Source organism: Ascaphus truei, chromosome 7 (assembly GCF_040206685.1).
Source record: "Ascaphus truei isolate aAscTru1 chromosome 7, aAscTru1.hap1, whole genome shotgun sequence".
In the NCBI taxonomy this organism is placed as follows: domain Eukaryota; kingdom Metazoa; phylum Chordata; class Amphibia; order Anura; family Ascaphidae; genus Ascaphus; species Ascaphus truei.
Window position 1 is genome coordinate 52,179,123 of NC_134489.1, and position 26,091 is coordinate 52,205,213.

A 26,091-nucleotide genomic window follows, 5' to 3' on the forward strand; every position below is an offset into this window, starting at 1 on the left:
AAATGTGCCGCCTCTGTATCTACTGGGCAGCCAGCTACTCTGGCTATCCGCCCCCAAAACAAAAAACTACATTCAACATTTCAGTACAAAAATAAAGTCTTATCTGTATTGTAGCTCCAACAGCAAACAGGAACGCTGGTTACGGGGAGCAGGCTGTGTCCAACTCGTAGCTGTCTTTATCCTTTGATTGGAGTCCCAGCAGCAGAACTCCTCGCAGGGCTGGGGTACCAGAGCAACAGCCAGGGTTCTTCCTATTTCGCAGGTCTCTCTTGGGGGGAAACTACTGTAACACCTTGTGTAAGCAACTTCCTGCTTTTTTAAACCTGCTGTCTCTCAGGAATCCTGCTTAATTAGGCTGCAGGTGCATGCAGTTCTCCGGAAGTAGGTTAACTGGTTGAGTGCTGGAAGGTACACATAACCTCTATTCCAGCCTACTGAGTCACATACATACATATTTTTTTGCGTGTGCTGTTCTCCCTGGTGGCTACATTATGATACTATTGTGCAAACATAACTGGAAACTGTTACAGTATTTCAAGAAACATGGGAAATGTTTTATCTTGGCGAATAATCGTCACATGCTTACTGTACATCATACAGAAATAGATAAGAGCATTTTTTACTGCCTTTTCATTACATCCTTTTACTATGACGTCCTCCAATAATTTTCAATTTTTGTCAACTATTGACTCAATTGTAAATTTGCAAATAATGACTTTGTATCTCAATCCAGTCCATTAATACTGTTGGAAACAAACAAAAGAATAGACAGCACGCATATGGGTATATGGAATAGTGGGTGCAATGTGGAACAAGGAGGACACTAATTCCTCCCAATCAACAATATAGAAAACAATTGTTCCCAGCACTCAAAAAAAAGGGAAAAAAGAGGGGAGCAGTGAACCAAAAGGTTAAATGAACAAAACACAAAGTGAATGAAAAACACAATGCAACAACGCGGGAGGAGGGAGGGAAGGGGTATGAACAAAATGTAAGAAGTACAGGGGAAGGGGGGCGGCAACGTTTCAGGGTGTTAAACCCCTTCTTCAGGCCTTTCCCAAAGGATAAGTAATATCCAATGGTACTTCCCTATTCCCTGTACCATCATCCCAAAAAGAACAACAAAAAATAGGGGCAATGGTATACAAAATATCCTCACAGGGATAAACACAAGTCTAAGGAGTCCTTAGGCAATCCTGTAGAGATCCAGCAAACAGTCCAGAAAGCTATACACAGAGCAAATGAGCCTAAGTACACACAGTCCTTGGTTATCCGACACAATGCGTTACTCAAAATGGCGTTGGATAGCGAAACGTCTTAAAGCGAAACACGTTTTCCCATAGGAACACTGTTTAAATGAAAGGTTCCGTTCCTGAAGGCATTTTTAACACTAAAATACACCAAATATTTTACGCAGGCAATAAGATATGCAGCACACACATAAATTATATAGTGTATATACTGTATTATATATATAATATAACATAAAATATAATAATATAATATATTATATAGTATAACATAATATTATATTATATAATATATATATTATATACACATAAACAACTTTGCAAAGCGTTGTAAGAGCGTTGGATAAGCCGTTTTGGCGTTGTAAAAATGAACATAGGTTTGCATTGCATAGCGTTGGATAAGCCATTCGTTATAAAGCGAAGCGTTGTAAAACGAGGTCTGCCTGTACAGTAAGTGTGCTAGTGATCAATGGCCAACAGCATAGAGCAACAGCATGAAGTGCTAAGGATATCAAAGATAATCTAGCTATACAGACCAGTCTTGCAGTATGCTTGTGAGAGTGTCCTGAGTAATATCTCCTGCTCCCTAGAATATAAAAGTGAGTCAACATTTGCATCATGCAGCTTGAGATAGGACAGTCTAAATTCATCATAAGTGACAATACTATATGATGCACAACCTTGTAATAACTATCTAAAAGCAGCAATCCTGACCAGATCTTCTTTTTCATAGGTTGCAGGCGCTCTGAGCAGTGAATAAAAGGTCACAAAGTTTCCCCAGTCGGACACTTCAGCAGTGACGGGATAAGCTATTTACTTCCTACTGTAGGTGTGTGAAATGCTGATATCCTCCTGTGATCAATATCAAGGCAGCCAGACATCTTATACTGTACAGTACGTCTGCACCACAAAAACAAACTGAATGGGGTTTCCCAGCTATTATGCAATCTGGAAAAGTGCCAGTTGGTTTATACATTATGCTATGTTTAATAGCATTGAAAATATGGGCCCAAAAGCATTATCAAATGCACGGACTATACACCACTCCACATTGCTTTTCTAAGGGGTCAGTTGAGGTCTGAGATAATGACACAATACAAGTATGTGATTACGTTGGACAAGAGATAGATATACATACACACACACAAAGTGGATGATCTCTTGTTCACATATTTTTATTTTACACGATCACACATTTCTTATTTTTCACACCTCATATCTTTTACTGTATAGGTTTCTAGTGCTACCCCTTTTAATATATATATATATATATATATATATATATATATATATATATATATTTAATATATATATTTAATATATATATTTACAGTGGTTGACAAATCACCAAAAAATCTACTCGCCACACAAAAAAATCTATTCGCCACCTAGTACCAAACGTGTGCTGCTTGGGCCAATATTTACTCGCCCGGGGGTTAAATCCACTCGCCCGGATATATCTATATATCAAAGAAAAGGTCCGCAGCACTCTCCAGAAAGAAAGAAATGTATTAAAACATAGGGCAACCAACGTCACATACAGCAATGTACGTTTCGGACCCACACGGTCCTTTCTCAAGCTCTAGTGAACAGTGCAAAAGATCACCATAATATAGAGACAGAAATATGGGTGGTGCCAAAACAGTAATTATCTCATAAGTATCAGCTACACAGGTAATCACAACCCCGTGTGTCTGTATTTATGTATAATTACTGCGCATGTGCAATGCCTGCAGAACATAAACAAACATGTCCTATCTTTGTGCAACTAGACAGCGCTGGATCCAACCCTAAATCCTCACAACTATGAATGTAATGGGGCTCCGTGTCCCATAAACTGTACCTCTGGTAAAAGAAGAACCTCCGATCCCCACCTGCCGTGACGTCATCGCGCCGTGTTTCCTTTTAGGCCAATGAGTTTTGTACCTCTGCGCATGCATCGGCTTAGCGGCGTGCGTTCCCTAGGACGCCAGCAGGTGTTCTAAACAAACGCGAGGACTTTCACTCAGACGGAAATAGCGCATGTGTGAGTAACACTAAAACACACAGGATGCCCAGCTCACGGAGTGGATAAGGGTCGATGCGGTAAATCCAAACGGTCAGACCTTTACCTACCCGCTGATGGATAGATCTCCGCAACAATGTTAGACCAGATAGCAGAAGTCTTATATCTTGAAGATCTGTAATTCTACCTCAGTCAACAATTCCACGGATCAAATTCTTGTTCCAGTATTTATCCAGAGACAGATTGAAGGCATCATATAGTTATTTACAGGCAATATTAGTTATGAGCGGAGAGCCGTCTTCTTGTTGATACCACTTATTTGTAGTTCAGTTAAGTTCTTCCCCTGATAAAATACTTCTACCCTATTCCAGGAAATCCTGACTTACCCAAAAATAGGCCTGTCCCAATAAGAACTGTCTTTTCCCAGCTGTGCTTTTTATCAGTAGGTCAGTTACCTCCCTAATAAGAACGCGTGCGAAAGCCGTTTTTAGCCTCTCCCTAATCCGTTTTTGTAGATACCAAAGAGGCCCCATTCCTGTCTATAGACAACAAGTTGTGAATCATTATTTATCTGTATCTATTCTTTGTACACTTCTGGTCAAACTGATTAAACTGCTTTTCACATTCCAAACACATGAGCTTCTGCTATGTAAAATTACCAAGGGTTCATGACCTTGTATTTTTCTCTGCTATTCTATGTTAACTATTTAGGTTCTAGGTATACAATTAGTGTGACTACAGACAAAATGGTGCCTGTTCAGCTGAAATCGTCCAATCTTTCTGTCGCCAAATGAAGATAAGCGGCCATATCATTCAATGTTTGTCAGCATGACATGATCGGCCACTTTCGTGTCGTATTGAAGGCATCGGTGTATGTAACCCTACGCGTTTCATCCCTTACGCAACTTCAGGGGAATAATTGGTTGAGCTCAAACATGAGTTTAAATACCCACTGAATGTACTTAAACTCGATGAAGAACTTAAGACATATGTTGAAACTCCACCTAAATTTGTCTAGAAGGGCTAAAACCCTGGGACATTATTTATCACCGAGTTTGGTACAGACCTGTGGCAAGACTAATGTTACTACTAAGATTAGAGGTTTCCAGAAATGTGGAAATTGCAATATGTGTAGGTATGCAACTCCACTTAAGCAGATTAAAAATGTGTATACTAAAGAAAATCTAAGAATTCGATCATTGATTACATGCAACTCTAATTATGTCGTTTACATGCTTAGATGCGGTTGTGGCAGCAAATATATAGGGAGAACCATACACCCCCTAAAGCAAAGGATATCTGAACATCTGAGATCCATTAAACAGAGGGATGAAAAATACCCCGTCTCAAGACACTTCTCTGTGTGCCCCTCTGGCAATGTAAATAATTTTTCTTTTAGTGCCCTTGAACATATTAAGGCACCTGTCAGAGGTGGAAATAGGGAGAATATCCTTAACCGCAGAGAAATGTTTTGGATACATTCTTTGGGAGGGATGAACACCGATTGGGAACTGAAACATTTTTTTGTCTCAGTGACAATGGTGTTCATCCCTCGCTGATTATATTAATGTTTCCCCCGGGTTCTTGATGACATATACTGATTATTTGTTTTTTCATTCTGTCACCACACACATACTATGTGTATATTATATTATGTTCTATATCTCTAGGTCATATAGATTATTGATATTCGCTCATGACAATTTTTATCAGGTCTATAACTTATGTATACTGTTTACATTGAATGAGTCTATGCCGTCCAATATCTTATATTGTTCTCGGAACTGTATGGATTGAGTATTTACTCCTATGTTGGTTATATAGAGAGGTATTTACTTATTTAACAAAAAGATTAACATATTCTTTGAATTAGAGCTTTATTTATGGGTATATACCTCTCTATCAACCACCATTCCTTTTCCCCTTTTTTCTTTTATTTTTTAAGAAATAAGTGTATTTTATTATGACTATTATGTATACATTCAGCATGGTCTTTCTTCCCCTACCTCCCCCTATTCTTTTCCCTACATCTTATGTGAGGTTATTGTATCTCCATTTTATGATTAGACAAGTGCCATTCTTGCCTTTGATATTGTGGGTCACTGCTGATTATGTATGTATACTTGTTTATGTGATGTTATGGCGCGTCCTCCAAGCCAGGTGGCGCTGTGGGGTCCTCCTTGTTTGTCTCCTGAGACTCCGGTGGTACTGGTAAGTCTCGCGAGACCCTCGGCTGGTCCCGCTGACGTCACTTCCGGTGAAGGACGCGATCTATTAGATAAATTGTGTATATAAATGTGTGTTTTTTGTATTGGGGTTATACTCTTTGACAAACGGCCTAGCCCGAAACGCATCAGAGTGGGTGGTTGCTCCACTGTTGGTGTCTCCCCTAGTAGCTTAATAAGTCGTTTTTAACCTATGGTGTGCTGGTTCCTTTACTTTAGCCCTGCGCAGTGCTCCACTTTCCTTCCCAGAGGCTGTTCTTCTTATGTTCGAGGTGCCTCATACATACGGTAGAGGGCGTTTAGTGCGCCTAATATATTGGATTCCCAAAGAACAAGACCGTAAATATACTACATGTACAGTTAGACATTTTATATAACTTTTAACAAGATAGGAAATTACCCTAGAGTGAGAAGTGAAGGAACCCCGAGGGATGATAGGTTTAAACAGCAGACACCGATTTCTACAGCACTTAGCATTCCCAGGTTTATCCCCATCATGAACTAGACTATATCCTTTAAGTTGTTAGAAATATAGGAAAATTATTTGTCAATTGATCACCTAGATGTGAATCACATAGTAAGATGTTCCAGTGTTTATTTAGAACTTTTGTGATTTTCTCTGAAAGACAATTACAGATGCAGCGGCCCATATTCGAACATTTCACGCGTTGTATACCTCGGAATACTCATGTCATGGCGCGTGATTTTTTCCAACCGTACCGCCTTAAGAAGTGTGTTGACTCGTGTTTTTATCGAGTGCAGAAAATGGCATTTTAGTGCTCTGGTTTTTAAACACCTGTAAATTGACACAGTAGCACAGTACTGTACACATTACAATTCATTCATTTCTGCCATGGATACGCGAAGAATTGATCCCAAAGAAATCAGAATCCATGAAATTCAAACAAATCAACCGCGGTAAACACATGTGTGCCTGGTGTGATTGGCGGCGTGAATGCCACGTGGAATACAGCAGAGCACACGAAAAAGGCTCGGTGAAATGTTCGAATAACGGCCGCTGCATCTGTATATGTCGTAATAAACGTAGTTGGACTTTGACCAGATTTAACTACTCTAACACCCGGGTCAACACTCTCCCTCCTGGACAAGCCTTACGGCTTTGATTTAGTTTTAGTAACTGATCTATCAGCTGCCCTCACTTCACTATATGATTTGTGGACTAAGTCTTAATCCTAAATGTAGCCCTTTAGGGCAAAATTATTCATAAACTGCTGTGACTACAAATTTATGTCAGATGAACAATTCCTCCTAAGTCTGTTAACTGGCTCCGTGGAATGTTTCCAAGCCATTTACTGTATTGTAGGTCTTTATTTATATAGCGCCATAAATGTACATAGCGCTTACTGTATGAGCAATTAGGTGCTCATAAAGTATTCACCTCTCAGGATCTGGGAGCAACATCTAAAAACAGGCCCCCACACTGATTATAGACTAGGTCCTTCTTTTTTTAGGGAACAAAAATCGGCCAGAACACCCGATGGGATTAAGAAAGTCCTATCCACTCTAGGATTGGAAATACAGCAAGATTTCCTCCACTCCCATTCGGAGGGGGAAAATAAATAAATAAATTAAAAAAAAGAAGAGAATAGGAACAAGAACAGAGAAACGTCTACAGGAGAAGAAAATTAGATTAAGAGAAATACTTGAGCCAGTGGAATTTTCAATCTATCGTTCCATGTTATGTCCGATCACCAGACCTTGCACTTAAAGAAAGGTGTGCACTATGCTCCCAGTTCAAAACCTAAAGCATTGGATTTGTTTGTGGACCTTAATAACTTTATTTGCAAAATAAATCTCAAACCCTATTTCTCTATATACCATCCCAAGAAATCTGAAAGTCCACCTACAGTAAGCTTAATGCACGTGAGCTGGAATGCAATGAGAGTCTGCCTGAATTTATAGGCAAATCTAAAAATCAGATAAATGATCCACAGCAAACATTGACAGATGGCAGTTCCTGTGGATATGAATGGGTAACTCCCCTAGGCCGTCTGCAACCTTTCAGGGAAGAAGCCATTTTCTAAAAAAATAAAAATTTAAAATAAAAATTGCTTGTCCAAAATATTCCGAGAGCCGCAACAAATGCATGAATATTACACCCCCACAAACACATACATATACTGTACACACACTAATAGGTATATACTATATAAGCATTAACATACAACAAACTTACTTTAATCAGAATTAGGGAAAGGAAAAAATATGGGGGAGGGGGAATAAAAGGTATGTCACAATAATAAGTCCCATTATTTTGTTTTTTGTCATTGTTTTTCAGTGCAAAATAGTTTGTCATTTAGAAATACACAGTACATACATAGATACATACCACTACCCTGTCGCCCCCTCCCCCCCCAAATACAAATTCCCACACTAACCCCCACCCCAAATATATATATCATTACACGAGGGGCTATCTTCTGCAAAGCATATTAATCACCAGCTCTTCTCACGCATTATCAGTAATCACTTGACATTTTATTTGTCCACCCATCCCTATTATGTTACTGTTACTTATTTAGTCAATCTGCCCTAAATTATCACAGGCATGTTTTGACGGAAGATATGTTCAGCATTTGTTCACACGTATTCATAGCCCTAGCACGTGTGACGCATCTCTCACTATCTTTATTTTCGCTTAATAGCGTATGTGGGGCTGTTTCTTCATGTACACACAGCTTTGTGATAGTCCAATATGATATGGTCTTTGTCCCTTCCTTGAACTGTTTAATTCTTACGAGGAACTTTTCAGGTGTCCCCGGATTTTATATTCTTTCTTCCCTGTTTTTATATAATGTTCTCTAATAAACTATCTTTATATTTTGGTAACCCGAGTGCTCTTTAGGGATTCTTTCCTTTCTGTTATTCATATGTTATTTCCCTGGAGCACCGCCAACAGCTATCACTAGCTATTTACTTGCTGGCATTTAGGGTACCTACTGTATATGTGTTTGGGGTGTATGCGGTATCTACCCTCTTTTTGTGTCTCTCCTCCCCACCATTCTCTCTCTGACTCTCCCCCGCCATTCTCTCCACCCCTTCTCACCCCTGTAATTCTCTCTCCCCCTTCTCCCCCCCCCCTCCGTCATCACCCTGATATTAGGGCGATGCTGGTCCCCACTATATACAGGTGTAGCCGACATTATCACACTATAATGGTTACACAAAATAAACACTACAAACCAGCGCCAAAATAGTCCAAAGGGAATACTTATAGTCCAATGGTGTTAAAGTTTCTAGAGGTGGATATCAGCTTGTCTCACTTTCCAGCTCCTCCACAAGACGTTACTCCATGCATATATTGCAGAAAGAAAAGAGACAGAAAGAACACATCATAGTGCAACAATGAAAATATAGAACATGCAGGACAAACAGGACAGGACAAACACTAAACAGAACAAGCAAGGCTGACTAATAGTAAGAGTTAATTTAATATACACAATAAAAAACTATAGCAGATGTGGGATCCGGTAGGTTAAAACCGGAGTCCTACTTACAGAACTGCCACAGATCATAAGCAGAGATATAGATGAATGGTGACCGGCTGTAGCTCCGTGTGAACACGTGACATCCAAAGGTTTCTTCCAAATGGTGTCCTTCACTACGCGACCGGAAGTGCGTCACTCAGGATGAATCTGGAGCTCTCCAGGGACTGTCAGTCAATCCGCAGCCGGAAACACGTCACCAGGGGCGGGTAAAAATGCCGAAATCCCTTCTCTCAAACGATTACTGCGATCACGCTCAGCAAGTCCTCCGCCTTAGTTGAAAGTAACTCAAAACAAACTGCCCAACGCGTTTCGTGCCCCTGAAGAAGTGCGCATGCGCACGAACCGCGTTGGGCAGTTTATTTTGAGTTACTTTCAACTAAGGCGGAGGACTTGCTGAGCGTGATCGCAGTAATCTTATAAGAGAAGGGATTTCGGTATCTCCACCCGCCCCATGTGATGTGTTTCCGGCTGCGAATTGACTGACAGTCCCTGGAGAGCTCCAGATTCATTCGGAGTGACGCACTTCCGGTCGCGGAGTGGAGGACACCATTTGGAAGAAACCTTTGGATGTCACGTGCTCACACGGAGCAAAAGCCGGTCACCATTCATCTATATCTCTGCTTATGATCTGTGGCAGTTCTGTAAGTAGGACTCCGGTTTTAACCTACCGGATCCCACATCTGCTATAGTTTTTTTATTGTGTATATTAAATTAACTCTTACTATTAGTCAGCCTTGCTTGTTCTGTTTAGTGTTTGTCCTGTCCTGTTTGTCCTGCATGTTCTATATTTGCATTGTTGCACTATGATGTGTTCTTTCTGTCTCTTTTCTTTCTGCAATATATGCATGGAGTAACGTCTTGTGGAGGAGCTGGAAAGTGATACAAGCTGATATCCACCTCTAGAGACTTTAACACCATTGGACTATAAGTATTCCCTTTGGACTATTTTGGTGCCGGTTTGTATTGTTTATTTTGTGTTTCTTTTTGCCAACTGTGTCTTGGAGTTAGTATCACCTGGCAGCCTAGCCCATTTTTTGGTTTTGTGTAGGGTCACATAATATTATTAATATTAATACACTGTATTGTTATTGTTTTACCTTTTAGCGCTATTTACACCATTTCCCCCCCTTTTTTTTTACACTATAATGGTTGCAACAACGTTGGCTATATTTGTATGTAGGCACCATAAAAAACACAAGTACACACCTGATACGCCCACCACATACATATAAACAACCAGCACTTTCCACATACACACACTGACCTGCAGACACTAGTTTACTGAAAACATACACACACACACACACACACAAACACTAACCTGGATAAATAACACACACACACACACACACACACACACACACACACACTCACTGAACCTACACAACACACACCATAACCTACCCAACTCACGCACAGACCCTAACCTACACAACTCGCACACATACCCTTACCTGCACAACTCACACACACAGACCCTGATCAGCACAGATCTCAAACACTGACCCTGACCTGCACAAAAAACTCACACACATACCAGCACAGACTCATACACAAAGACTGACCTAGAGGAGCCACTTTTAACAGGAGGGGCTGTTAGCAGCAGGCATGCTCACAGCACAGGGGCTGTGAGGAGCATGGCACAGCAGCTCCGTTCTTGATGTTATTGGCCCCACCCCCTGACAATACCAACTCCACCCCTGACAATGCCAGCTCCGCCCCCTTTTCCCTGCAACCGGACATTTCAAAGTTTTTTAACTTAATTGTTGGGACGCTCTCCTCCCTGTACTCCTCCTGCCACGTTCTGTCTTGCTCCTCTGCTCCGTGGTCCTCCTCAATCCTCTTCCACCGTGCCGCTCACCCCCTCTGCTGCCCTGCTCCAGTAGTCCACCTCAGTCCTGCTTCCAAACTCCCCAAGTGGTCATTTCAACACACCACATGCGAGTGGGCTTGTCGAGACACACACACACACACACACGAAATGCTTTTATTTGTGCGAGCTTTCAAGATACCCTGATCTCTTCTTCAGCTGTGTTACTATGGATAAAGCAAGAAAGGTTTTTCCTTAAAAAAAACAATGCATCCTGGAATGTATCTGACTGAAGCCTATCCTTCTCCCCAGTGCAATATGCGATTTATGACTTAAGGTGTTATAGGGTCCCTGAATGTTATTGGTGTAAGTGTGTGTGTAAATATACAGTTGTGTGGGGAAAAAAAAAAGTACACCCTCTTTCAATTCTATGGTTTTACATATCAGGACATAATAACAATCATCTGTTCCTTAGCAGGTCTAAAAATTAGGTAAATACAACCTCAGATGAACAAAAACACATGACATATTACACGTGTCATGATTTATTTAACAAAAATAAAGCCTAAATGGAGAAGCTATGTGTGATAAACTAAGTACTGTACACCCTTGCTGCTTCCATAGGAATTAAGATGCTAAGTAGCAGCCAGGTGCTGCTAATCAAATGCCCTTGATTAATTGATCATCAGCAGATGTGACCACCTCTATAAAAGCCAAAGTTTTAGCAATTTGCTGGTCTGGAGCATTCATGTGTGTTAACACAATGCCAAGGAGGAAAGACATCAGCAATGATCTTAGAGAAGCAATTGTTGTTGCCCATCAATCTGGGAAGGGTTATAAGGCCATTTCCAAACAATTTAAAGTCCATCATTCTACAGTGAGAAAGATTATTCAAAAGTGGAAAACATTCAAGACAATTGCCAATCTTCCCAGGAGTGGACGTCCCAGCGAATTCACTCCAAGGTCAGACCGTGCACTGCTGAGAGAAATTGCAAAAAAACAAAGAGTTACATCTCAGACTCTACAGGCCTCAGTTAGCATGTTAAACGTTAAAGTTCATGACAGTACAATTAGAAAAAGACTGAACAAGTATGGTTTGTTTGGAAGGGTTGCCAGGAGAAAACCTTTTCTCTCTAAAAAGAACATGGCAGCACGGCTTAGGTTTGAAAAGCTGCATCTGAACAAACCACAAGACTTCTGGAACAATGTCCTTTGGACAGACGAGACCAAAGTGGAGATGTTTGGCCATAATGCACAGCGCCACGTTTTGTGAAAACAAAACACAGCATATCAGCACAAACACCTCATACCAACTGTCAAGCACGGTGGTGGAAGGGTGATGATTTGGGCTACTTCTGCAGCCACAGGACCTGAGAACTTTGCAGTCATTGAGTCGACCATGAACTCCTCTGTATACCAAAGTATTCTAGAGTCAAATGTGAGGCCATCTGTCCGACAGCTAAAGCTTGGCCGAAATTGGGTCATGCAACAGGACAATGATCCCAAGCACACCAGCAAATCTACAACAGAATGGCGGAAAAAGAAAAGAATCAAGGTGTTGCAATGGCCAAGTCAAAGTCCAGACCTCAACCCAACTGAAATGCTGTGGCAGGACCTTAAGAGAGCTATGCATAAACAAATGCCCGCAATCCTCAATGAACTGAAGCAATGTTGTAAAGAAGAGTGGGCCAAAATTCCACCACAACGATGTGAGAGACTGAAACTCATACAGAAAATGATTACTTCAAGTTATTGCTGCTAAATGTGGTTCTACAAGCTATTGAATCATAAGGTGTACTTAGTTTTTCACACATGGCTTCTCCATTTTGGCTTTATTTTTGTTGAATAAATCGACACGGTGTAATATGTCATGTGTTGTTGTTCATCTGAGGTTGTATTTACCTAATTTTAAGACCTACTAAGGAACAGATGATTATGATTATGTCCTGATATGTAAAACCATAGAATTCAAAGAGGGTGTACTTTCTTTTTCACAATATATATATATATATATATATATATATATATATATATATATATATATATATATATATATATATATATATATATATATATATATATATATATATATATATATATATATATATATATATATATATATATATATACACACACACACACACACACACACACACACACACACACATTACATATACATACACACATATATATATATATATATATATATATATATATAGTCATGGTATGGAGATTTGCACTCACGGTTTACTTCAGAAGCAGATGCTTGTCCCATATGTAGCATATAGACTGTGTGGTGACCAGGGGATCCTGATGACCAAAGAAGACAGCACACTGCAAGGTTGATAGCAAAAAAGTGTATTGTGGAACACAAGGCCGCCAACGTTTCGGTCCTCACAACGGGACCTTCCTCAGGGCAGTGCACAACAGACTAAAACAAGCACCCATATATACCCCTAAAAACATGCATGAAATCACCTGAAACCAATTACAGAAAATCCTAATTACAATCCCAGGTACAACCCACAACATGTCACAGCCAACCATGTATACTGATACTGACCAGCACCAATGAAACAACCTGATCTAAACCCTTGTATATTTGGTCACATGTTATACCAATGCTGTCCATATGGTGACGTCACAGCGCACCCTGATTGCGTCTTGGTAACCATGGCTACACATGCATATTGTATAGTAAAAAGAGAACATGATTATACATCTAGATCTGAGTCAATATATATGCAATAATAAAAGTGCAATATTAAAAGAAACTGAACGCAATGGATTCCGGCAGATCTTGCTGTAATAACAGCCAGAAAGGACTCATATAGCCTGCATGTGTATTGTACTTAGTGCAGCCTGTCCGTGGAATAAGCCACCACGTCTGGGTTACTTACCCTGAGCTGCCCGATCGTGTATCTTGCAGAGTGGAGGCAGAGAGGGGAGAGGAGGGGTGAATGGGGGCGCACGGCCGCTCACTGTGTCACAGCGCGTGTGCGCAATGAACCCTTAGTGCCCGATCGTGTACTAAGCAAAAGAGGGTGGGTGGAGGGGGGGGGACGCCGTGTGTAATAAGTTGGTGTATACTCCCGCGAGTACGTTTGTATATACTCACGCGCGCCTGCGCAATGTCTCCCTAGCAACTCAGTCCTGTCCCTAGCTACAAGTGGGTGGGGTACGCTTGAATGCGCACTGGATTAACTCATGCGCACATGCGCAATGTAGGACCAGTGACGCCAACGTAGCTCAGAGGAGGGAGTGCCATACACAGAATAGGAGTAAGGTCTGATGCACATGCACCGTGTGTACTCTAGCAACCCGCCAGCGTCCGTGCCAACCATTGAGAAGGCGCGGACGTGGTGGTACTCACTGATAAAGTCCATGCTGCGATTACAGTAATACATTAACCCACAGTGCCAAAGCGTTGAATACAGAGAGGACAAAAATAAACATCTTTAAAGTAATCCACCATCCAAGTCATGGTATTTGCTGCCCATTGAAGTATATATATGGGGAACTCTAATGCATAAGTGCCTAAAACCAAATCTAGATAATGAGTGCACTCACCATATAATATTCTATCTACTAGCAAAATTTAAATGCGAGCAGCAACGCTCCATGCATGTTATAGGATGATGTATATGTGGTTTAAAAAAAATCTATCCATATAGGGAGTCAATGCGTTCTATATAAGTTCAATGTCTGCCAGTCGGCTGTGTTGTAATAGTACCAAAACATCAATCACCCAGTGATGTAAAACACCTAAGGGTGAAAACGGTGAATAAAACATACAGGGAAAGAGGGGGGGGATGGAGGAATTGGACATGGCTATAGAATACGTACACTCTGAAATAATGAAAAAAACATTCTACAGAACATTTTACAAAAAACAGCCCAACTTCAAATCCTCATTGAGTCCATATGGTGAAATTGTCTTGAGTTCATATATTAGTCTTGCTTCCTGTTGCAGAAGCATCTTATTTCTGTCTCCACCACGAGGTGGTGGTTGCACCTGTAGGATGGGCATACAACGCATAGTAGCTAAGGAGTGCCGCATTTCTTTGAAGTGCCTAGCAACCGGCAGATATTTGAGCTCAGTTTAATCGTCCGTGCTATTCAATGCTTACCTAATTGTTGATCGGTGTATCGCAATTCTCTCCTTCAGCATACGCGTCGTTTTGCCCACGTAGCGAAGACCACAGGGGCACGTGATCATGTACATGACAAAGCGGGACTCACAATTTAGGAAATGCTTGATTTTGATTGGAGCCCCACTGTGCGGATGGGAATAACTGGAGCCTGTTTGCACGAAGCCGCAATTTGTCCACCCATGGCACCGGTACGATCCTGGTTTTCTGTCCAGCCAGGTTTTGGTAGGTCCATATTTGTCCACTGGATCCGCTTGCGTCAGCATATCACCTAAGTTGCATCCCCGCTTATAGCAAAACAATGGGGGATCTTTACAGATTTTTCCAATTCTGTTATCATTGGCCAAGATATGCCAGTTCTTGTGTACGCTACGTTTGATGCGGTTGGACGCCGTGCACAAAGTGCTGACAAAATGACAACGTTGTTGAATAGGTTTGATGTTGTTTGATTGCAGCAAAGCCACTCTGTCAAGGCTTCTTACTTTCTCCAGGGCCTCACTGATGTCCTTGTGGTCATAGCCCCTATCTTGGAAACGTGCTGCCATGTCTGTAAGTGCCGGTTCCAGTTCATCCGGATTGGAAATTATCCTCTTCACTCTCAGAAACTGCGAGAAGGGGAGTCCCCTCTTGAGAGGTGTTGGGTGGTGGCTGGTGGCATACAACAGCGTGTTTCTGTCTGTATCTTTGTGATAAAGCCTGGTAGCCAACCCTCCGCCGGACCTGTACACTATGGTGTCCAAAAATTAAATCTCGGATTTGCTGAACTGTGCTGTGAACCTGATGGTAGATGGGATTTGATTCAAGTATTCAATGAATTCTAGGAGCGCACTCTCCGGCCCATCCCATATGAGAAAGATGTCATCTATGTATCTTAGATATTTCTTGATACAAACCGCATGTGGAGCGTCATGTAAGATGTGCGTATGTTCATACACATCCATGAATAGATTAGCATAGGCTGGGGCCATATTAGACCCCATTGCGGTCCAGCTTAGCTGCAAATAGGTATTTCTCTCAAATCTGAAATAATTCTTGTTGAGGATGATTTCCATGAGCAACATTAAGAATTCCACCGGTGGACCCTCATGTGTTGAAAAGGCCCCAAACTTGGATCTAACAGCATCCAGCCCCTCTTGGTGGGGTATATTGGTGTACAGACTACTGACGTCTAGAGTGACCAGAATAAATTCCATTTCTTCCAATTTGATGTCTCCGATCTGTAAAATGAAATCCGTCGTGTCTTTAATAAAAGAGCTCATACCCATGACCATAGGCTGGAGAAAAAAAATCAATGAATTGAGATAGTGGATGGCATAGAGACCCTCTTGCGGAAATGATAGGTCTTCCAGGGGGATTCGTGGCTGATTTGTGTATTTTAGGCAAGGTGTACAGAATTGGTATTCTTGGAAAGGGCTGTGTAAGAAATTTACCCGTTTCTTCAGAGATCCAGTTGTTCGAAACTCCCATCTGTATGATCGAATCCACTTCCTTTTTAAACTCCACTGTGGGATCCCCTGGTAAGAGTCTATATGTGGATGTGTTGGATAATTGATCCTCTATTTCCATTTTATAGTCCACATATTTGAGTAACACAATGCCACCCCCTTTGTCCGCTGCGCGGATGATGATATCTTTGTTTTTTCTAACTGTGTCAATAGCAGATTTTTCTTCTCGTGTGATGTTATAATAGCTGACTTTGTCGGTCTTGATATCAATGCCAGTTTCCTTATCTAAAACATTCATGAAAGCAGAAATACTATGGTTGTTTGTTTGAGGATCAAAATTGCTGCTGCATTTAAACATGTTTGCCTTCACTGAGGTGCTGAGTGGGGGCTGTTTGATGAAGAAGTCTTTAAGTCTAAGTTGTCTGTGGAACTTGTACATTTCAACTTCCCAGTTAAAGCTGCGTTGAACGTTAGTGGGTACAAAACTAAGGCCTTTATGGAGAACACTCAGCTGCGCCGCGGTTAGTGTAAAGTCCGTAAGGTTGTAAATTACCGTGCTGGCCTGCGTCCGCGAGGTCCTCTGCCTCTCCTGTTTTCGCGCTCTGGATACCGCTGATTTTCTCCCACCCCTCCTGGTGGGTCCCTTCCGTCTGTATCTGGAAACGGAGGTTTGGCGTGGCCGGCGTTCGCTGGACCTAAAAAATCACTTCCAGAGCCCTCTGTGTTATCTGAGAAGTCAGTGTCACTCGTAGGCACACTTCCTGGCACGAGTGGATTTACGTCTCTGTCCCCCACGCCCTGCATTGGGTTCCCCTAGTCCTAGCAACCAGCGATAGACCTTGCGATCTTTGTAGTCAGCTTTAACAAGCCTTGTGTTCCACAATACACTTTTTTGCTTGTGTGCTGTCTTCTTTGGTCATCAGGATCCCCTGATCACCACACAAATATATATATATATATATATCTTACTAAAAGCATTGTATGTATGTATGTATGTTTCCCTGGTGTGTTCCCTGTCCCTAGCGGCAATCTCATTGATCCCTTGGCCCGCCCGCACCCGCACACCTCTCATTGGCCTCACACACTCACACCACTGCTTCAGGCCCCCTTGGCCCGCCCCCGCACACCTCTCATTGGCCTCACACACTCACACCACTGCTTCAGGCCCCCTTGCAGCTCACCTTCCCCCCTCCCGGTGGCCGTCACTCTCCCCCGTCACACGGACAGGCCCTGCACCTTCCCTGCTGCACGTTTCCCGGCGGCTCGCGCTCACAGGTGCAGAAAGGGGGCGCGTGCGCAGCGCTCCCCGGACGGGAGGAGGGAGAGCAGAGAAGGGCCAGGCGCACGACAATCGGAGGAGCGCGGGAGAGAGGAGTGGTGCTGTGAGTCCTGGCAGAGGTGAGGGGGCTTTGTGTGTGTGTGGGGGAGGGGGGACAGTGTGTGTGTGGGGGAGGGGGGGGACAGTGTGTGTGTGGGGGAGGGGGGGGGACAGTGTGTGTGTGTGGGGGAGGGGGGACAGTGTGTGTGTGTGGGGGAGGGGGGGGACAGTGTGTGTGTGTGGGGGGGGGACAGTGTGTGTGTGTGTGAGGGGGGGAACAGAGTGTGTGGGGGGGACAGTGTGTGTGGGGGGGGGACAGTGTGTGGGTGTGGGGGGGGGGGACAGTGTGTGGGGGGGGAGAGGGGGGGACAGTGTGTGTGGGACACCGTGTGTGTGTGGGGGGGGGGGGGGACAGTGTGTGTGTGGGGGGGGACAGTGTGTGTGTGGGGGGGGACAGTGTGTGTGGGGGGGGGACAGTGTGTGTGGGGGGGGGGACAGTGTGTGTGTGGGGGGGGACAGTGTGTGTGTGGGGGGGGGACAGTGTGTGTGTGTGGGGGGGGACAGACAGTGTGTGGGGGGGGACAGACAGTGTGTGGGGGGGGAGAGGGGGGGACAGTGTGTGTGGGACACCGTATGTGTGTGTGGGGGGGGGGGACAGTGTGTGTGTGGGGGATGGGGGGACAGTGTGTGTGTGTGTGGGGGGGGACAGTGTGTGTGTGGGGGGGGGACAGTGTGTGTGTGGGGGGACAGTGTGTGTGTGGGGGGACAGTGTGTGTGTGGGGGGACAGTGTGTGTGTGGGGGGACAGTGTGTGTGTGGGGGGACAGTGTGTGTGTGTGTGGGGGAGGGGGGGGGGACAGTGTGTGTGTGTGGGGGAGGGGGGGGGACAGTGTGTGTGTGTGGGGGAGGGGGGGGACAGTGTGTGTGTGTGGGGGAGGGGGGGACAGTGTGTGTGTGTGGGGGAGGGGGGGACAGTGTGTGTGTGTGGGGGAGGGGGGGACAGTGTGTGTGTGTGGGGGAGGGGGGGACAGTGTGTGTGTGGGGGGAGGGGGGGACAGTGTGTGTGTGGGGGGGAGGGGGGGACAGTGTGTGTGTGTGTGTGGGGGAGGGGGGACAGTGTGTGTGTGGGGGGTAGGGGGGGGACAGTGTGTGTGTGGGGGGGAGGGGGGGGACAGTGTGTGTGTGTGGGGGAGGGGGGGGACAGTGTGTGTGTGTGTGTGTGGGGGAGGGGGGGGACAGTGTGTGTGTGTGTGTGGGGGAGGGGGGGACAGTGTGTGTGTGTGGGGGGGGAGGGGGGGACAGTGTGTGTGTGTGGGGGAGGGGGGGGACAGTGTGTGTGTGTGGGGGAGGGGGGGGACAGTGTGTGTGTGTGTGTGGGAGGGGGGGGACAGTGTGTGTGTGTGGGGGAGGGGGGGGACAGTGTGTGTGTGTGTGTGTGGGGGAGGGGGGGGACAGTGTGTGTGTGTGTGTGGGGGAGGGGGGGGACAGTGTGTGTGTGTGGGGGGGAGGGGGGGACAGTGTGTGTGTGTGGGGGGGAGGGGGACAGTGTGTGTGTGTGGGGGAGGGGGGGACAGTGTGTGTGTGTGTGTGTGAGGGGGGGGACAGTGTGTGTGTGTGTGTGAGGGGGGGGACAGTGTGTGTGTGTGTGTGTGAGGGGGGGGACAGTGTGTGTGTGTGTGTGAGTGGGGGGACAGTGTGTGTGTGTGTGTGAGTGTGTGGACAGTGTGTGTGTGTGTGTGAGTGTGAGTGTGTGTGTGAGTGTGAGTGTGAGTGTGAGTGTGTGTGTGTGTGTGTGTGTGTGTGTGTGTGTGTGTGTGTGTGGGAGCGGACAGTGTGTGTGTGTGTGTGAGGGAGCGGACAGTGTGTGTGTGTGTGAGGGAGCGGACAGTGTGTGTGTGTGTGAGGGAGCGGACAGTGTGTGTGTGTGTGTGTGAGGGAGCAGACAGTGTGTGTGTGTGTGTGTGTGTGAGGGAGCAGACAGTGTGTGTGTGTGTGTGTGTGTGAGGGAGCAGACAGTGTGTGTGTGTGAGGGAGCGGACAGTGTGTGTGTGTGTGTGTGTGTGTGTGTGTGTGTGTGTGTGTGTGTGTGTGTGTGTGTGTGTGTGTGTGTGTGTGTGGGAGGGGACAGTGTGTGTGTGTGAGGGAGGGGACAGTGTGTGTGTGTGTGTGTGTGTGTGTGAGGGAGGGGACAGTGTGTGTGTGGGGGGCGGGGGGGACGGGACAGTGACTCCCGGGCAACGCCATACATACATACACATACAAACATACATACATACCACACAAAGTATCAGTGAAGTGCCATACAAAATATATGTAAAACTACAATGTACAAATACAAAGCTGCAAGACCAATGTTGCTCCTTCAAAGGAATTCCCAAATTCCCTCCAACAGATGTCAAAAACTGGCACAGCTCAAAATAGTCCCAGGAAATATATGAAAAATATAAAACAAAGAAAATATAATGCAATACAGTAATCTACTATAGGGGTTAAAAATACTGACTAACCACACTCAACATGGTGCAAGGTGGGTTCACACGGTTAATAGCTCTCAGTCTGAAGGTTACCATGACAGCCTCAGAAGATAGAGATTAAGAAAATCATGATTTTTAACACAAACCAAAAATATATAAAAGGAACAGGACATGCTCTGGGGGCAAGATATGAACATATTAGTTAAACACAAACAGGTTTCTGGTGGCATTACTGCCTTCATTGGTAAGTATTTTTCAATCAAGTGTCTTATTTACCCTCAGCCCACCCTGTCCTTATCAGAGTCCATAAGGATGAGGGAGAGAGGGGGGTTCTGGCTGTGCAAAATCTTGTTGAACACGGTGTGACAGACAAAAGGGAGCAGCCAGAAGAAATTAAAACCTTCTGAAGTCTCAGCTCATCATGTTTACCAACTTAAAAAAAGATTTTTAAATAATTATAGGCTTCGGATTTGAATTAACCATTTGAGCAGCAGATTGGCCACAACACCAGAGTACCACAGCCCCTCATCATGATTGTGATGTCACGGATGACGGGCCAGAACTTCATGATGTGGTAGCTACATAACGGTGCACCCAAAAGGGCTATAAAATGCATCAACCACCCAGATGTAACCCCTTAAATATATGTCACGTTATTAGTACACGTCAGCCATGGACGCGATTGCACTTCAAATTCACAGAAAAAGCATTAAAGAAAAAAAAATGATAATAGGACATTTTGAAACAAATGTAAAGGGTTGCAGTGAGTCTACACCTGCATGGAAATATAAACCAGTAAAGGTGCACAGAACCAACTGATCAGGTGTTTAAACCCGCAGCCAAGATTATTGGGGCTCTCCAACAAAGTAGATCCCACTGTGTGTTCCTGATTATTATGCACCAACAGAGGAAATCCGTGATGCTTCACAATTGTGTTAATTTATGTCTGGCAGGGGAGGGGTCATGTTCTTATCTAAGAGAGATGCCAAGGGATACTCAATATGACTGTATACTGCAGCATACCACTTGCCAGGGTGGGGCTACCTGGTTGCACCCCACAGATCAGATTATATACTTGCATCAGCTTCTTCTCCCCTGTACCCTGCTGTTTCCTCCTATTATGTCCATGCTAGTGAGCCAACTTCAGCCATGCCATGCAACCAGGTGCTGCAGAGCGGAAGCCCCGCCTCCGCCATGACGTCACATAGGGGGTGCCTCGGCAGTCCAATGGAGGGACCGAACGTCAATCAAGCCGCGTTGACACTCTTCCGCACGCCGCGTTCCATTTGGGATCTAGTCCAACGTTCGGGAACCTTTGTAACAGCGGCGGCGCGTTCCATTCCAGCTGCGTGTGATTGGGAGGAAGCAGAGCAGACAGTGATCACCAGCTGGTAAGAGCCAACGTGCAAGATCGATTGATTACCTTGCTGCTGGGATCCAAGGGATCCTAGATCAAAGATGTTTGGAAATTAATAAGCAGACGGATTCCATTCAATTGAGGGAATATCCCAATTCTTCAGCAGGAGAACAATTAGAAAACATTAGCCTGCTGTTGCGTGATCAATTTGTGTTTTTTTTGTAGGATCTGGACTTTGCAGTGGTCAAGTGGTTAGGATCAGGTATGTTGAGAATTATTAAACCCACGTTGAGTTGTTTAAATATGTTCAACTAGTGTGTTTGTGTCTGGCGTAAGGTCAGGATGTTGCCGCAGCTAATGAGTTCAATTTAGGTGTCAAGTAGGCGTACAATCAACCGATTGGATTATACATCTTGAGTGTTTTGGAGAATATTAAGACATTGCTTTTTGTAGCAACATTATGGGGATTGTTTGTATGGGTTTTTATTTTACAAGGCAAGCAATGGGCATGGTTGGATTATGCAAACTGCAGAACTTGCCCCAGCAGCAAAGGGGTTAAACCGGAGCCCGATTGCAATCGAAAGGAGAAATATCAGCCTGTGTATGGTTATTTTACTGGTGGGAGTACTTGTAAACATTGTATCATTGGTACAGTGTCTAGTTGTTGTAGTGGGCTATAGCTTGCTTTATGTAAGCGCCTGTTCCTGTCATCGCAGGATGAGCTCAGACAGATCTGTATGTTTTTAAGCAGCTCCAGGCCCCCCTTGGGATGAGATCACTGTGCATAGACCGCTAGCTGCTCAATGCAAAACAAATGTGCATTACATCAGCAGCTGTGTGTGTGTGTGTGTGTGTATATATATGTGTATATATGTGTGTGTGTGTGTGTGTGTGTGTGTGTGTGTGTGTGTGTGTGTGTGTGTGTATGTATGTATATACACACACACATACGCTCGCTCGCTCCTTCCTTCCCCCCCCCCCCAAAAAAAACCCCTCAGATCACGACAAAAAAGGGAAACTGCAAAAAAACAAAAATGGACGTGTGGCCTATTCCTCCCCCACTTGGTCGGCACCGTTTCAAGGCTGCAGTGTTTGTTTACACTGCCTGCTGCTCTCTTGTTCCTGCCTTGCAGTGGCTGCCAGCCAGCTGTGTCATGTTGCCATCTTGCTTCAGCATTGCACTTGTTCCGATCTTTACATTGTGACTGCAGAGAATGGAACAGGACCCAGGTGTCTGATCATAGCTCTTATGATCTGCATCCCCTGCCAGTTTGGATTAATAATCTGGTTGTATGCTGCTGATCATCCATTAAGGGTATGCGGATCAGAGACCTAGTTACTGTACTGAATGCATGTTGATTATCCACTCAGGGAATGGATTAGGAATTACTGTTGCCTATGTAACTCCAGTTTAGTGATCACTCAATGAATGGGTTCATTTATTTATACTGTGCATGCTGAGTGTTTGCTCAGGGTCCTAGTTACTGATGATAGTTGTTGAGCATCCACTTATACTGGAAATTGGGTTTAAAAAAAACATATTATTGATGTAGGTCCTGTTTGATTTATATTGAGCCTCCTGGGTATGGATGGACCCAATTACTGATATTATTTTTGCTGTTTTTAATGCTCCTCCTGAGCATTAATAATCAGAATGAAAACCCTTGCTGCTGAATATCTATATCTCCTCATCCACCTGAACAAGTAAAGACCTGATGGTTTATCTCTCTGTTCATGTTATACCTGCTGAGAATCTGTTTATAGTATAACTCTTCCTATTGAGTGTCTGATCACAGCTTTATGAAAAACATCATTATTTCTGACCATATCCATGTTTTATTTATACTGTACCTGATTAACATTTGTTAGCTATCATTTTATATCTGTCATGCCGAGGGTATACACAAACCTGTTTCTGGGTCTCGGCAAGGTTCATTTCAAATGTAACGGCAGACAATCCACTCATCTTGGACAAAAGAACCTTATTACTGGACAACGTCATACGGTCTATTGAACCCGCTGAGTTTCTACTGAAAATGTCCATCAGAATTCGAGTGAAGAAGCAGTAAAGTCATTCATAGCAACGTGGTTCCCAGCCATTGAAGAATATGTTTGATAGCACTTAAAGCATCAATCACACTTATTTATTATTTATCAAACGTTTTACCAGGAAGTAATACATTGAGTTACCTCTCGTTCTAAAGTATGTCCTGCGCACAGATTTGATAACAAATTAAATGAACAGAGGTTATACAGTCAATTCACAAACTTTTCAAAGAAAGTTAGAGATATGATTATTGGCGTATGTAATAGTTACAGACAAGATTAAGCCTATGCTTATAATGCCGGCGACGCGACCGACAATGTCAGCCGGCGCCACTAGTGAAAGTTGTAATTCAATTTGCGACATCGCGAGCGACGGGGTCATTGATTGGTTTACAGACGGTCACATGTGGCGATAGTCTGTAAAAAATCAAATTTAACCGCTTCCAAATTTTTGGTCGCGCTTACTATAAGCATTGGCAATGGAGTCAATAGTTTTGTTTTGGAGCGGCATCGCCGTCGCGGACACTATAAGCGCAGCCTAAGATTGACAAATATTGGATTTGCAATGAAATAGAATCACTCTGGCTTGCAACATGTTTAGAATTTTAATTGTTCTGTAGATTAACCCCCCCCCCCCCCCCCCCGGTAGGGATTGGGTTAATTACTAGTCTCCTTGTCATTTTGCACATTGAACCTGGTTATCTTTGTTATCTCATTTACAAACTTGTTGTCCATAAGCATGAATAAACCCATCAATTTTCTCTGTGGTCACAATGTCATGAGTAGTAAGGAGGTCATTATACAACATGTTTGTGCTGAGTCCAGAGTTTTTGCCGGTTTGATATATTTATCTGATCATTTAAATTGGTGGCTCAGTAATCAGGTCGGTTGTAAAAGTAGCAGAGTAGCTATAGAGCATATGTATATGTATATATTTGCTGTCTTGAATAATTCTTCTAGCACATAACATTTTTTTTTTTAAATCTCTTGTATTGTGATGTATTTTTAATGTTTTTAGCACATGGTGTTTTTATTCATTTGTTTTCCCCTGGGGGGGAAAATAGTACATTATTTAAACATTGACATGGGGCACATAAACATTTTGCTTTGTTGCCTAAAAATAAATGCATAGTATATAATTTTGATGGGAATTAAAAAAAATCAAAATAAGTGTGTGTGTGTGTGTGTGTGTGTGTGTGTGTGTGTGTGTGTGTATCAGTACCGTGTTAGCCGAGCTTCAATAATCAAAAAATAATTAGATGATACCGTTCTGTGGCTAACGAAATGCTTTTATTTGTGCGAGCTTTCGAGATACACTGACCGCTTCTTCCGGCGATGTTACAATGAATGAAGCAAGCAAAGGGTATACAGGCATACCCCGGTTTAAGGACAGTCACTTTAAGTACACTCACGAGTAAGGACATATCTCCCAATAGGCAAACGGCAGCTCACGCATGCGCCTGTCAGCACGTCCTGAACAGCAATAGCGGCTCCCTACCTGTACCGAAGCGGGGAGACTATATAGAGCCTGTTACACATGCGTTATTTACATAATTCCTGCACGTATATGATGATTGCTGTACAGTACATGCATCGATAAGGGGGAAAAAGGTAGTGCTTCACTTCAAGTACATTTTCGCTTTACATACATGCTCCGGACCCATTGCGTACGTTAATGTGGGGTATGCCTGTACTTAAAAACAGTGTCTCTTGGAATGTTATCTGTGCTTGTCCTTCCCCCGGTGTGGATGAGATTTATGGCTAGAGGTGTTAAATGGTTCCTGAAAGTAAGTGATTTAAGAGTGTGTTTGTGTGTGTGTGTGTGTGTGTGTGTGTGTGTGTGTGTGTGTGTGAATATAAATGAATGGAGAGCCCACAGTGTATACAGTGCTTTACAAAAGGGGTGTGTGGAGTGGGAGTTAATATAAAGGGTGTGGGTAGGTGTGGAAATGTGAGAGATAGTAGCATAACTACAAGTGTGTGTGTGTGTGTGTGGATACTATGTGGTCCCTATTGGTGTATACGGATGGAAAAACAAGGAGTATTGGTATTTGTAAGAGACATCTGTGTGCATACATATAGCACAGTATGTACAGACATACCAATATCAGCAAAACAAGAAAAAACACAAAAGCGCACCAAGATGAGAGATAGATATTGTATTAGCAACAAATAATAAAATTAGTAACTTACATATAAAATTTCTTTAATAATCCCCGATTCTGGTGTCTATCACAGGAGTAGGGCATCACATAGGAAGTATGAAGGGTAATCTCAGTTCTGAGAGATCAGACCCGCGCGCTGGGGCTGTCTCTGTTCACTCTCCTGTCCTCCACGTGTGGTAGCGTGGTGCAGACCACATTTGGAGGTGGGGGAGACACCTCATAAACACAAAAGCAGCAAGAGAACTGAGAGGGACCAACACTCCAAGTTTAAAGAGCCAGAGCGCGGACTGAACTTTTCATTCAGTATGTACAGACATGTTCTTTAGCGCTCATGGGA

The 26,091-nt window shown here is 43.7% G+C and overlaps 2 protein-coding genes across 13 annotated transcripts in view; one reads left to right on the plus strand and one right to left on the minus strand.

The window, feature by feature from the left end:
• PMS1 (PMS1 homolog 1, mismatch repair system component) overlaps positions 1-21,416 on the minus strand; it is a 92,406-nt gene extending 70,990 nt beyond the window's left edge. For 5 of the 10 annotated variants that reach the window (XM_075608384.1, XM_075608376.1, XM_075608386.1 and 2 more), the window contains exon 1: positions 21,262-21,416. The gene's annotated coding sequence lies outside the window, so the exon portion shown is untranslated. Of the gene's footprint in view, positions 1-1,786; positions 1,837-1,930; positions 1,948-21,209 lie in introns of those variants that run through there. The other 5 variants (XM_075608377.1, XM_075608379.1, XM_075608381.1 and 2 more) reach the window with 5 other exon arrangements.
• Positions 21,417-21,442: 26 nt separating this feature from the next.
• Positions 21,443-26,091, plus strand: part of ORMDL1 (ORMDL sphingolipid biosynthesis regulator 1) — a 27,287-nt gene continuing 22,638 nt past the window's right edge. Inside the window, exons 1-2 of one of the 3 annotated variants that reach the window (XM_075608390.1) lie at positions 21,467-21,577; positions 21,769-21,805. The gene's annotated coding sequence lies outside the window, so the exon portion shown is untranslated. The other 2 variants (XM_075608388.1, XM_075608389.1) reach the window with 2 other exon arrangements.